Source organism: Camelus ferus, chromosome 14 (genome assembly GCF_009834535.1).
Source record: "Camelus ferus isolate YT-003-E chromosome 14, BCGSAC_Cfer_1.0, whole genome shotgun sequence".
NCBI lineage: Eukaryota > Metazoa > Chordata > Mammalia > Artiodactyla > Camelidae > Camelus > Camelus ferus.
This window is the reverse complement of record NC_045709.1, coordinates 45,008,032-45,023,366: the sequence shown is the minus strand read 5'-3', so window position 1 is coordinate 45,023,366 and position 15,335 is coordinate 45,008,032.

Below are 15,335 nucleotides of genomic sequence, written 5' to 3'. Positions count from 1 at the left end.
CCTTACACATCTGAATACGTTCTGTAGGACCAAGAAATGAAAGTTTCCAAAAGTAGGTCAATGAGCCTTCCAGGCATATGCTGATTCTGATGTGTGAATTACAGTTAATTCAGATTGGTGCATAAGGAATGCTTGATTCCCTCTATCGCTTGTTAGACAAATCACTTAGCACATCACCAAGACTTAACTGTAAAGGTTTATATTCTAATAATTGCAACCATTTACTGAGTACTAATTATGTGCCAGAAAAGGGCTACTTTGTTGAACTATGAGACATGTGGTGAACACTCATACCTCTGTATACAAATAAGAAATGGGAGGCTCAAAGAGTTTGGGTTTCAAATCTTTTAGAATAAAAATGTTTTTCTCAGAACTAAGTAAAATGTAATTAAGGCACCCAAATGTTTAATGTTGGGAGATGAGCTTACACTGGCATTTAGTAAGAACATTTATTACATAATACATCAATTTGATTCCAATAACTTTGTGCTCATATTAAAACTCTAAAGAGTCAACATTTGTTATGTAAAGTTAAAATCCTATTACCAAATTCCACTTCTGCAGGCCCTTAACAATACTGAACAATCAAGATTCCTAATTTCTCTTTTCCCTATTTCTCTACTATTCTCTGTCTTCTCCGCTTCATTAGAGAAACAGACACCCCTATGAATTCTAAATCTCAGTGTTTTGTAATCCAGTATAAAAGAAAAAAAACCCAAAATCTTAGTTGTCAGATATATGTGAAGACTGCAAATTGATCTGAAGATGAATACATCTATTCATGAGTGATTAATATTCAAGTGTCAACAAAGTGTAAGCTCAGACTTAAAATGTTCTGACTCCACAATTTGTGAATCCTGAAAAAGTACACTTTGCTTTGATGTTCCAAGAGAGTTCAGTACCAAAAGTAGAGGGTAGGATATTAGTCTTATTATAGATCTGAGCTCTCAAATGTAAGAATTCCCAAAACAGAAGATAAACAGTAAGATTCAGTTAGTAAAATGTCCTAGCCCTCACTATAAACCTCATCTTGGAATTACGTGTCATTACACAAACCTATAGCCACAAGAACGTCACATTCTACAGAACCACTGCTGACTAGTCTGCAGCTCTCTTTCCACACATCATTTCTCACTTTGTATCCCCTTAACTTTCACACCAATTCACCCATCTCCTGATCACCCAAATTTTATCCCCTTCCCTTCCTTTAAGGATGATCTCAGATGCCATTTTATATACAAACACTTCCTATCCTCACATCATTAATTCCCTTTTTCCTCCTTTAGATATTCCAGCTGACTTAAAACCGTATCAATATCATTTATAACCTTGTCAATTCTTTAGAGATAGAGCCATGTCTCACACATCGTTTGAATACTGATAACTACTGGAACAATGCCTTGCTCATAGCTGTTTAAGAAATGTTTATTGATGAGGATTTGAATTATCACATATGGCAGAATATTTTTCCCTATCTCGTTCTCTCTTCTTCCTGAGATTTGGCAAATTAGTTATGGAATATAAAAAGAGACACTCTTTGGCAGAATATTATATGGAGGAATTGATATAAAAGTTTGATAATTTTGTAGGTACCATACCCTGAATAACCATCTTAGAGTCCATTTTTACTCATCATTCTCCCTCTTTCTGAGCCACTTGAGGACTCAAATCGTATTGAGTACTCTGAGATCATCTTTATCTTTGTAATAACCTCCCTCCACCTCATTTGAGTCACAGAATATGTTTGTGAGGAGTTCTGTTCCTTGGCACCAGAAAGCTTTTCCTACAACAGGAAGGAAATGGCAACAAAAGTTCAATAGAGAGAATCCATTATATTGAACTATGAGAGAAAATGGCTTCATCAGAGGAATGTTAGATTATGCCCACTTACAGAAATACGTTAAAGCCACCTTTGTTTTGATTTGCAGTCTTGGTTCTTTGCTTTCTTTATGCTTAATTTTATTTCAACCAAAGTATGCAAACAGTTATGACTTGCTACAGGGTTAATGGCAAATAATGACTATTTCAAACATATCATGTCAGTCCAGCATCAAATTCAGTAAATCAGATTCATTCTTTATCAAAACCAAAAACTGATATCTCACAACCTGCTACTCATCACTGATTTGGAAAGAAAAACACTCATATTGTTTTCTGTATATTATTTCCATTAGGAAACACAATACCCTAGGCAAAACACCTCTCTTTGTACTTTGTCAACAGTTACTGACCTCTATAACAGAAACAAGTAACCTGAGTAAAATAATACCAAGGCATTAATAATTACTTAAAAAAGCTATTGAGCTTTTATAAGCTATGTTAATCACAGTGAGAAAACAAATATAACATTATACGTAAGCCAACTAGAAAATAGATTCTATCACACTCCCTCAAAGTAAGTCTTCGACTTCCACTCCTTAAATAGCAATGGAAGTGCTACATATCACAAATAAAACATTTTTCTCAACTTAACAGTAAACTGGTACTCTTCTATAATCATTCTGAAAAAGATCAAAACCATATTTATTGATGGATAGATGGATGAAAGGATGGATGGATAGGTAGATAAATACAAGTATGGCCCCAGCAATTGATAATTTTGTGTTCTTCTTAAGATTTAAAAATAATAATGAAAAAAAATTTTATTTGATTGGTAAGAACTGTTTTACAAGAAATTAGATTTGAAGAGTATTAATTGAATATTTCATGGAAAACATGACACTGGAGTGATCCCTTAAGACTTGCCCTCACCAAGGGAATTAGCATGAGAAACAAGTGAATGAGGACGACTGAAGCCCAAGAGCATTGTGGGCTGAGTAAAGCATGAGTTATGTAGTCCGAGAAAAAGAGACTGGAGAAAAATAGTGGAACCAGATTGTGGAGAATGTGAAATCCAGGTAGAGTTGTGCTTTCTAAGTAGTAAAATAATTATATTCACTTGCACTTTGGATGATTTTCTTTGAATTACTTTTAAAATGCATGATGGTTTAGAATTTAATACTGAGTTTTCTTCACAAGAGGACCTATGGGCAGAAGAATGAAGAGGGATGAACTACACAGTGCAGGCAGACTGAGTCATTTATTTGTGTCCTAGCCGTAGAAAAGCTTGTGAAATTAAATGGGACATTTTTGGTGCTTCCTTACCCACTTTTCATTTTTCTACTTCTTAATGTCTCTCATATAATGATATTTTAATTGCTCAAGAGACTTTATTAGGGAAAATTTTTTACTCAACAGGGCTGTGCTGTGGTATATGTATATTTCTAATGATATTCCTTATATGAAACTTAATTGTTGCTTGCAACAATATAAGTAGAATAAATTAAAACAACTCTCTAGAAAAATAACTTGTAAATGTGTATCAAAGTTTTAAGAAAACTCATATTCTTTAAATGAGAAATTATTTTTAGTCTTACTGAGATAATAATCTCATCCATAAACATATTACAAAGATATCCACTAAGATATTATTTCTAACAGAAAATATAATGAAAAGGATTGAAAAGTTCAATAAGAGAATATTGGAAATACTGATTATGTTTTATCCATCCATACCCCTGGAATATGTAGCAGGAAGTCTTTAAAGGCAATGGGGAAAAGATAAGACATAGAGTCAAATAAAAAGGAAAAATATACTACTTAAACACACACACACACCCCTAACAAGGAAAACAACAAGGGTAATAATAACTCCTGTGGCAGGATTGCAGATTAATCCTAGTATACACTAGATGTATTCTCATTATCCTCAATTTATTCTCCTGTCACTTTGGTAGTTGAACAGGGACTGTATTTTCTACACTCCCCCCATTTGCCAGTTTGTAAGTAAGATGCTCAGTCTTTCCGATTTCACCCTCTCTGCTGGTCCTCTTTAAGGCGGTGTCTGAGAGGAGGAGGAGGTCGTACATCTTTCATGATACGTGGGAAGGGAGGGGACAGGGTATTTGGCTCACGCAGTGCTCTCCACGGCTCGGCACTGGCTCATCTCTGCTGCTTCTGGAACAGAATGATGACCACTAGGCACGTTGTGGTTTTATCCCTGGGTGTTCAGGATGAATTTGGCTAACCACATACATGGGGAAGTGAACTCTTCCCAGAGTTTCACATTAGAAGCAGAGCTGAAGACATTTGCCTTCGACATCCTCTTCTTCAAAAACCCAGGATGGTAAGGGAAGGATTTACTCCCGTAATCTTCCTGTCTGACTGTATCTCTCTTTATATAAAATTCTATGAACAACTCTTAAGGCCTGCTATTTGATGTCATAAACGAAGAAATAAAGACATGAAAGAAATATTTTCTCTTGTCAAAGCTTTCCCTTCAGTAACTTGATTGCAATGCCCTATTTAGATGTCAAAACCCTAATATTAAGTCTCTTTTTTCTTTTACATTCTTAATAAATCAATTCTAATTCTCCTTCAGGCAGGAGGAAGCCATATTTTGATTAGATAATGCTCCTTCTCTTTGAAAAAGCAAAAAGGGAAAAATATTTTTTAGTGTTAAAGCTGTTACACCAATAACAAGCCATCATAAATCAGATGTGTTCTAGGCACTTTCTTTCAGTTACATAATTTTATCCTCAAAGAGTCCATTGATCTGGGTCCTATTAGAATCTTCATTTTTATTAGCCTTTTGGGGACTAAATAAATTCCCCAAGGTGAATGACAGAGCTATTAAGTGTAAAACATGTGTTTGTCCTACTGTAACTGATTCATTTCACGTAATACAATGTCCTCCAGGTCCATTCATACTGTAGAAAATGTTAAGATTTCCTCCTATTTAAAGACTGAATAATATTCATTTTATGTGTATACCACATTTTCCTTATCTATTCACCTGTGGGTAGAATTTTTTCTTGTTTCCATATCTTGGCTGCTGTGGATAAGGCTGCAATAAGCATGAGTGTGCAGATATCTCTTCAAGATTCTGATTTCAGTTATTTTGGATATGTACTTTGGAGTGGCATTGCTGGATCATATAGTAGTTCTATTTTTAATTTTTTAGTAATGTCTGTAATGGTTAGATACAGTGGCCACACCATTTTACAGCCCCATCAACACTGCACAAGGGTTTCAATTTCTCCACATCTCTGTCATCATTTATTATGCTTAATTTTTCTGATAATAGTCTTTCTAATAGATACAGGGCGATATCTCTTGTGGTTTTGATTTGCATTTCCCTGATGATTAGTGATACTGAGCACTTTTTTCATATACGTGTTGGTCATTTGTATGTCTTTGCAGAAGTATCTATTCAAGTCTAAACTACCAAGTTATGTACATTAAATATGTACAGCTTTTTGTATATCAATTATATCACAATAAAATTGCAAAAAAACAGTTTAAAAAAAGACTTTAAAAGAATGCATATGTAAATAAAAATAAAATGGGATCCAAACATTTAACTTTGAAGAACAGAGATTTTGGTAATTTGCATTTTTCTCCTTTATTCTTTTCTGAGTTCCCTAACAGTCACCAAGAAAAAATAATATATAGTGAAAAGACTTTTCTGAGTCTTCAAAATATTCAATTTTGTTACTATATATTAAATTTCAAGAGATACTGTTTGGCACAAATCATTGTTCATATTTACAATTATTTTAAAGGTTATCAATAAGTAAAAATATCTGATTGAAAAATTTGATTATGGCTAAGATTTTTAAGGAATTTTGCCAAATCAGTTTGGAGGAAGCCTACTTAAATTTTTCATCAGAAGAGCATAAGCTTGTTTGTCTCACCTCAGAACAGCAGAATTTAGCATTCTCTTTTTACTTTAGCTAATTATGGAAAGGTATATTATTATTAATATGAATATATTTCTTTTAAGCTGAATATGAATCAGGTTTAATGTTAAATTGCATATTAAAGACATTAACTCTTTTCTGAACTCTCATAAAGCTCTCTTTTTTACCTCATTGTCTTTCAATTTAGAGTTTTTAATTATATTAACATTCCTTGTGCTTTTATAATAAGAAAAAAAAAACTTAAAAAATATCTAAGTTATGTCCCTACAGGACTTTGCAAAGCATCTCCCTTAAATAGTATTGATCAGCATGTTCATAGCTGCTACCATTTACTTATGATCTCTTTGAAATTATCTTCATGCAGACTTTCATTGTATAAACTAAAAGAAATAGGATATGGAAGAATATAAGAAATGATTAGCTCAAAAAGGAGGTACTTTGGATAACTGATATGTCTTTTAGTTATTTTAAATCTTACTCATAGAGAAGTATTTTATTTCAACTCTTTTAAGATTTTAAAGCATAAGTTATTGTTTAAAAATTCTCTTTTCTATATTAAACCTTTCAATCCACTAAATTGGTGATTGTATCACAACATTTTATTAATTAAATTAAAGTTTCAGTTGTGATTCATATAAATTCTAATCTAAGTGAAATCCTTAATTTATGCTAATTCTAAATCTTAAGGAAATTACAGTAAATTTTCTAAATTGCAAAAGACTAAAAATTCGGAATTAGACACCAGGGTTATTTTAATCAAACGTCCCAGCTTCATTTTGTCACTCCATGTGACTCATCACTTTCTCCAAAAATATTTTTGAACCCCTCCAAAATAACAATGTTGCTAATAAGTGGCATGAGCTGAGTACTTACTAAATGTAAGAAAATATTGTTAAGTATTCTTAATCTCCATGGCAGCCTCCTTCTCCCAGTCAGAGAACGTGCAGTAACATCTGAAGACTTCCTCATTCACCAGAGGTCTCTGCTGGGGCTTTTCATAGGCTCTGAACTTTGAATCTAAGAGAATACCACTGCAGAGGTCAGAAGTCCACCTCAGATGTCATTGGCCTAAACTCAGTGTCAACAGTGCTGTTATGCTTTCTGGAGGCTCTAGGGGAGATTCCAGTCCCTTGGCTTCCCCAGCTTCCAGGAGACAGCTGCATTCACTGGACAGCAGCCCCCTTCCTCCCTCTTCAGGGCCAACACTGCATTTCTCTGAACATTTTTCTCTGGTCACAACTCCCTCGGATTCTCTTCTTCTGCCTCCCTGGTCCACTTTTAAGATGGCTTGTGATTGCATTGGGTCCCCAGTGAGTGAAATTGGTGAGGAAAATTAAGAAGTACAAACTTTCAGTTATAAAATAAATGAGCCATGGGGATGAAATGTACAGCATGAGGAATATAGTCAATAATATCGTGACATCTTTATATGGTGACGGAAGGTAACTAGACTCATTGTGGTAATCGTTCTGTAATGTATAGAAGTACTGAATCATGATGTTGTACACCAGGAACTAACACAGTGCTGTAGGGTGATTATGGTTCAAAGACCACATAAATTCAGATGAAAAGAGATTAAATTTGTGGTTACCAAAGGCAGGGGGTGGGGGTAGGTGGAGGATAAAGAAGTACTAGGCATGAAGCGTACAACATCATTACGATAATTAACACTGCCGTATGCTCTATCGGAAAGTTGTGACGCAGGTAAATTCTAAGAGTTCTCACTGCAAGAAAAACTATCCTTTTTCCTTTTTCTTTTATGTCATGAGATGATGGATGTTCATTAAACTTACTGGGGTAATCATTTCACGACGTATGTAAGTCAAATCACTATGCTATACATGTTAACTTACTCAGTGTTGCATGCCAATTATATCTCAGTTAAACTGGAAGGAAAAAAATCTACATGGCAAATTTTATGTGGCACATATAATTATCATTCTCAATTTTCAGAGGCAGAAACAAAGACCCAGATATTAAACAACTGTTTCTTAGAAGCAAAACTGAAAAAATGAGACAGCTGATCCCTAAATCCAGCCAGTCTGAAGTTCAAGGCTTTTTCTGGTTTTCAAATTCTTTACAGTGACATAAATTCTCATGGTTTAACACTATGCCCTTTTCCATCCTGTTGGCTCTTCTACATGTTAGGTGCTCCAAGTAGAGGCACTAGTTTAAATCTGAGACAGGAATCAATGCTCTGAACAAGAAAGCTTTCCACATCCTTTGAATTTGATGTTGCATATGTTCTTCACTTTTTCATTCTCTTCTCCTGTCTTGGGTCTCTCTTTCTCTTGTCCTATTTGACTGATAGGCAGAACCAACTCTGTGAAAGCTGTTCAGGTAAACGGACAGATGAACCAGTAACAAGAAAAGTGCCATGACTAGATTTACATCAAAAATGACAGGAAACACTGACAAGAATACTTAGAAGCAGTCATTTGTATCTGATGGTAGTAAAAAATGATGAGAAAGAAACAATTCAGTAATCAAAATGCTGATTTTTTCTGACTGGACAGACTTTTAAAAGAGTACAATGATGAATTTCATCTTAGTCTTTCTACACAAATCTATCAAGTAAGTTGTTTCATTTGGATCCTTAAGCTCAATAAGGGACAGTAAGGTATACTGTTTAAGTATCAAGAGAAGCAATAATGTTTCCTAATTTGAAATTGGAATACAACTTAATATAATAATAAAACTTTATAACTTATATGTTACTATATTATGGTTCAAAATTTTATTATTCAATTTGGCTTAAAGTTCCATTTTGATCTCAAGCCTCTTTTGACCTAAGATTGATACGTTTTGTCTCAGACTTCAGGGTGTGTTTCAATTATCATGCCCAAAGAGCTAGTGTCTACTGTTCTTCCCATTTATCATTTAGAAAATGGGGCTCTTATCATAAGAATGCCTAACATATATATTCTTCGGGGAATTAATTAATGTTATAAGGGAGTTAGAGCAGCATGTGACATACAGTAAACACAGTTTAAATATTGGACAGTATCTTCGTTACTACTGCTATTTTACTGCATGCAAGACAGTACAGTACGGCTATGGCAGAAATCACCTGTGCGCTTGGGACTTTGAACACTCAGGAGGCAAGGGGGACAGGGAAAGGGTACCACACAAAGAGGACAACATTTATTCCAATAGCAATTGTTGTCAATGCATTAAACTTAACTCGGAAGAGTTGGGGGCAGAAAATGTTTTTGGAATTTTTAGCTACCTCTATCATTTGTTGTCCAATCTGAAATTAGGAAACAAAATATGCTTGCAAAGGCATGTGGTTCCATTTAGCCTTCAATCAGGATATCTCAGTTACCCCCAGAGGAATAAAAACATACACTGTTGAAAAACAAATCACAACAATCAAAAGCAAAACAAAACAGAAATCCAAAAAAGAAAAACAACGTGTTCAAAAACCTTCCTTGTTCACAACCTACAGTCCATATGCTTCAGTCTATTGTGTCTTGATCTAAGAAGAGATGCAGAGCAGATGGCATGTTGGTGGTGAGCTTAGGAAAGCCAGTCTTCTGTTAAGAAAGATTGCTGCTGCCCGTATTTCTGATCTTCGCCACCCAATATTAATGTGCATCATGAATGCCAAGTGTGACAATAGGACCAAATGAATATTTGCGGTGCTCTAAATCTTGATGGCCATTTATCAACATAGTTACCCTATAAAAATTAGATCTTTTTTCATTGTTGATATTAAAATCCAGTATATCTAAAGCTTTTCCTACAGAAAAACCCCAAATTCCTCCAATGCTAAAATGAGAATTTTTATGTGCCCTAGAAGTCCATGGCCAAGGCACATTACTTATATTTTTATAAGTATATTTCTGTTTTTTTTTTTTTTCACTAATCATTCTGTTCTCAGTTCATGGTTGTGGCATATTGACTCACTATGCATCAGCTACTTGACCAATTTGTTTTTCCAAATATATCAGTTGTATCTATTTATCTATCTATGAATATATATACACATATGTATAATTCCTGTAAGATCACATTATCAACACTTCCAGTTTTGGTAATTATAAGCTATATAGGGGTAGGTAACAATCCCCAAACTCACCCAAAAATTTTGATAAGAGAAACTGCCCTTGATAGGCTGCTATCATTATTAGCACCTGTTAGAGGCAGACTTAATTAATTATTGAATAAGAAGGATTTAGGTAACTTCTCTTTTCTTATATGATATTTTGACCTGAGCAGCACTAAAAAACAGAGAATCTTGTTATCATTGAGGAATATGTTCAAATCTTAGATTTTTCATCTATTAATAGTTCTGTGCATTTGGAAAACTTTATGATTGTCATTTTTTTCGTAATTACTATAACATAATACTAACTGTATCATGGGTTTACTTTTAAAAATAAATGGAGCTATTTATTTAAAAATAAATGGTATATAAAATTTCTGATACAAGTTATCAGTATAATTAAAAGATATTAGCTTCTCCATTTTCTATTTTTCTTTCAAGTACTTCATGCTGCATCCCTCTCCAAGATTCATATTTACTTCATTTTCTATTTTCCAAACACACTAAGTCATATCAAAACAAAAAATAAGAGTTTTTGTCTGCAGAATATTCTCCATAAAAGTTCCCAGCAAACCATTATACTGTTCAGAATTTTATCCAAAAAAGTATAATTTTAATTAATTTTATCTAAAACTGTATAATTAAAAATCCAAAAAGTGATTTTAGAAATTTATATAATCAATTTTTATGAACTATTTTTTAAATAATTAGTTTAAGATGAAAGTCTGCAAAATTTCTCTGTAAGAAGACAGTTTTTGTGGATCATACACATCTCTTCCATGATAACTAAACTTTGCCATTGTAGCCTGAAAGTAGTCAGAGAGATTACATAAATAAATGGTGCAGTTGGGTTCCAATAAACCTTATTACAAATGGGCTAAAACAACACAAAGATACTACTACACATCTATAAGAACGGTACAAAGAAAAATTTTTTAAAACTGACAATATCAAACGCTGCTTTTGAAAAGAAACTGAAACTCATTAATTGCTAATGTATAACCAGTTGGGAAAACAGTCTGGCAGGTTCTTAGAGAGCTAAACATACTCTCAGCAGACAGTCCAGTAATAATACTCTTAGGTATTTACCTAATTGATTTGAAAAGGTATGTCCATATGCCTATAAATGTTTACAGCAGCTTTATTTATAATTGTTCAAAACTGGAGGCAACCAAGATTTCTTTCAATAGGTGGATGGATGAACAATTTGTGATACATTCACATAAGGGAATATTATTGAGGACTAGACAGAAGTAATCATGCCATGAAAAGACATGGGTGAACCATAAATCCATATTTTTAAATGACTGAAGCCATTCAAAAAAAGCTACATACTTTATAATTCCAATTATATGACTATCTAGAAAAGGTAAAACTATAGTGGCAGTAAAAAGGAGATTGGGAAGAGTTGAATAGGTAAAGCGCCTGTGATTTTTCAGAATGTGCGTCTGCAAATTCTTCACATGTCTGAGTTACACTCACTCCATCTCAATTCACATACAGTCTCTGAAGAGAGAATTCCTGATCACACTTTCTAAACAGGGTTTCTCCCACATTGTAGAATTTTTTTCTTCATAGAATTATCATAATCTGAACTTATGCTTGTACCTATTTTAAATTTGTTTTTGTCTCACTATGTAAGCTCCATTAGTGCAAAATCATTATCTACCAATTTCACTGTTCTTTTCCTCATATTTACCGCATATTTTAGAATTCAATCTTAAAGAAAAGTTGCAACAGTTGTATAGCAAATACCTGTATAGCCTTCATCTAAATGCACTATGTGTTAATACTTTGCAACACTTGCTTTTTTCTTTCTATGACACACACACACACACTTATATTATTAGAAATATTTGAGAGCAAATTATAGAAAACATTATTCTTTACCTTTTCAGTAAGTATCTCTTCAGAAGGTTATTCTCTGGTACAAAGAGGAATCCAGGACATTTAATATTGATACACTGTTATTTTCCCAATAATGGAATTTACAACAATTTTAATATTCCTTATCCAGAAATATCATATTTTACATTTTGCTGCCCTGTGTATTTATAGTTTCATTTACTTTAGAACTGTTATAAGTTGATGTTTTAAAAAGAAAACAATTCTTTTGTAGAATTATCTTTTCTGGGTTTATCAATTTTTCTATTTGATTAGATTCAGATTTTGCATTTTCAACAGGAATATCACATAATGGGTAATGTATTCTTACTGAATTGTGTTAAGGGACACTTGATACCAGTGTGTCCTATTACTGGTCATGGTAACTTTGATCATCACTTGTTTAAAATGATGTCTGCCAGCTTTCTCCAAGGTGGAGTTAACATTTTCTTGTTTGTAACTTATAAGTATGATGTGGTGAGATATCTTGAGGTGGTGTAAGCTCTGATCCAGCAGTTTTAGTCTCCATCATTTTTCTAGTTATATTACTGCTTCTAGTAATTTACTAATTAGCATTGTACTCTAAAGAAGAACACTCTCTCCTATTTGATCATATACTGAATCCATCTGAAATAATAATTTATGTTACTCCTGTGTCGGACGCATGTGAGCAAGTTGGTTTTTCAAAGAAGAAAGTAACAGGCAGCGTGAGAAAAATGGCAAAGAAATGATCTAAGTTATGCAGCCGGTATAAGCACAGAGAAACCTTGTAAAAGTGACAGAGAAAGTCCTGGCAGAGTAAATACTCAAGTTATTTGTTGAGTTAATTCTATTTGAGGAGAACTAAGGTGTTACAATTTTATGGAAACCAGAGAGAACAAGTTTTCAGGAAGTGTTTAGCTGGGCCAAATGTGAATGTTTTAAAGGTAAATGAAGCTATGAAATTAGCTGCTCTACTTATGAGGGTCACTGGTAACAAATGCAAAATTAGATAAGTGGGTTTGTAGGCATGAAAATATATTTAGGGGACCATTAGCAGAATTAGTAGTAAATAACATCAATTAAGTTTAGACCAATTTTCCAGGAGATATGGTAAACATTGAGAATGGTTGTGGCTAAAATAAGTAAAGTTTTTTTTTTTTTTTTTAAGAAAATAGGAACATGTGTAAGCAATTTCTGGGTGTCTGTAGAGACGATGTTCTGCAGGTGATGAAGAGCTAGAAGGGACGTGGACAAGTAGAGTTCTACAGATGTTAGGTGATAAATGAGTGATGTCTGGCACAGTCCTCTAATTACTTCAATCAAGTGGTGAGAGACTTGTAAAGAGTGCACTAAACTATATAAGGAAAAAGGCAGGGTATAATATATTTAAATAGTCCATTATAATTTATGCAATGTTTTCTTCCACCTATATAGTCATATTTAATTATCATAAATATCTAATGAAGGAGGTAATATATTTTTATTTTTTACCCTTCAACTAAATTTCTTGGAGTTACAAATCTTACCTTATAGACAAAGAAGACCCAGAACCTTAGTCCAATTGGAGGAGGTGAACTTGTGCATACGTTGGGGTAGGAGGTAAAATAATGGACAATTTAGTCTTTTAAATTGTATTCAATTTAAAACTGAAAAGCTGTCTAGTGATGAAAACGATTATAGAATGAGGATGCTATGTGATGAAAAGCACGAAGGCAGGGCCATGCACAGTATGTTTGATGGGCGGCACTGGGACGCTTCTAACTCTTTTCTGTGCTCCCAGGAGACTGGGTCTAGCTGTCTGTCACAGCCCTCCCAGCACTGCACCGCCATCCTCCCAGCTCCTCCTCCAGACTGCACTTGGCAAACAGGGGCTGTGTTTTCCTTCTCTTTATCTCTACTGCCTAACAGAGTTTTGTGCTAAAGGTATAGTTGCCGAATAGATGACAGGAGAAAGAGAGGAAGCTGAAAAAGTAATCTGAGGGAAGGGCAGATTTTCCAGCTTACAAAGTGATTATGTCAAAGAGTCACCAACTTCCCAGTTGTCTTGATTTAAAAGGAGGCATTCATTTTTAAGCTTTATAAATTAGATCCATGGCTTTAGAATATATTTCCATCAAAATGTAAGTAAATTGTTCAAAACTGTGTCCCTGCCTATCTTAGAGGATTTCAGTGGATTAACAAGGCTGATGAATTTAGCTCAGTTTTGCTAGAATTCATTAGTTATTGAACATGGGAAATGCCATTTTAAAAAAGACACCACATTAGAGTATATTAATGCAACTAATAATAGTCTTGGAGGGGAGGAATTATATTTTGCTTTCTAATCATTCTTTAGGGAAAAAAAAAAACAGGCTAGACTTAAAATATGGTGATTAAAGCGTATCATTCTTGCTTGTTCTTTTCCACAGTGTGTGTAGGGTGAAAGGGGGAGGTGCTGTAATGGAACTGAAACTAGAAAATTAACATTATGGTTAACCTCTCCATATAAAATAAGGCAGAGACTTCAATTCACTTGGAATTCCTGCCTTACATTTAAAATAAATTGCTAATTCACACCAAGGACCAGCATTTCATTCCATGTGATGGATAGTAAAAAGGATGGGTGGTTATTTTAAGCAAGAATACTTAGTCCTACCAGGTATGTTTTCTTATCACTTTTATGTGTTCCTGTGAAATGACAATGTGTGCTCTCCAAGGGCAAGGTATTCCAATGCGTCCAAATCAACACCAGCAGTTAAGAGTGCACTTAAGTACTGAAGAAGATTTAAGTAGCTATTTTGATTATGTTAAATATATGTAAAATCAATTACCTATTTATGATGAGAGAAAGGGAATGGCATTGTTAAATGAAGAGCTCGAGTGATTTTGTAATTTCCCTTTAATTAAGATAGTCAAGGTCCTCCTAACAATATATTTAACTTCAGGTGCCTTTGTTGTAGATTTAGAGATCAATGGGGGAAAAAAAACAGACATGTAACTGAAGAATAAGAAGGTACAGATGCAATTACAACTCCAAATAAGTGATCAAACTTCTTCAATTACAGAATATTGAGTAACTACTTAGTAACTCAAATGTTTCTAGAGTTATTTTCAGACATGCAGATATTAAAATTTCTGATAGTATAGTTCAAAGATTGTTTTAGCCCACTGCAACCAAAAATATGACTTTGAATTATTACCACAAATGGTAACCAGGGTGAGTCCTCTAGCTTAAGGCGGCAGGCAGAATTCTAAAGATGTTACCCCAAAATTCCCATCCCCTGGTTACTGAATCAAACATGAATCTAGGTACTGCTGTGTAGGCACTTTGCAGATGGAATCAAGGTTGCTAATTAGCTGATTTGAAATAGAAATATTATTCAGGGTAATCCACTCTGCTCAAAGAAATCACATGAGCACTTAAAGATGAGAAATGTAGCAGAGTTTGAGAAATTGGGAGGAAAAAGGAGGCAAATGAGAGAGTGATAGAAAGGTAAGATCCATTTGACGCTTGAGAAGGATTCACCTCACCATTGATGGCACTGACAAGGGTCAGGTATAAGAAAATGCAGGTGGCCTCCAGAAGCTGAAAATGACCCTTGGGCAGCAGGGAGAAAAGTCAATGGAGATCTCGGTTCTAGAGTTGCAAGGAACTGAATTCTACAAACAACCTGAATGACTCACTCCCTTTGAATCAGTAA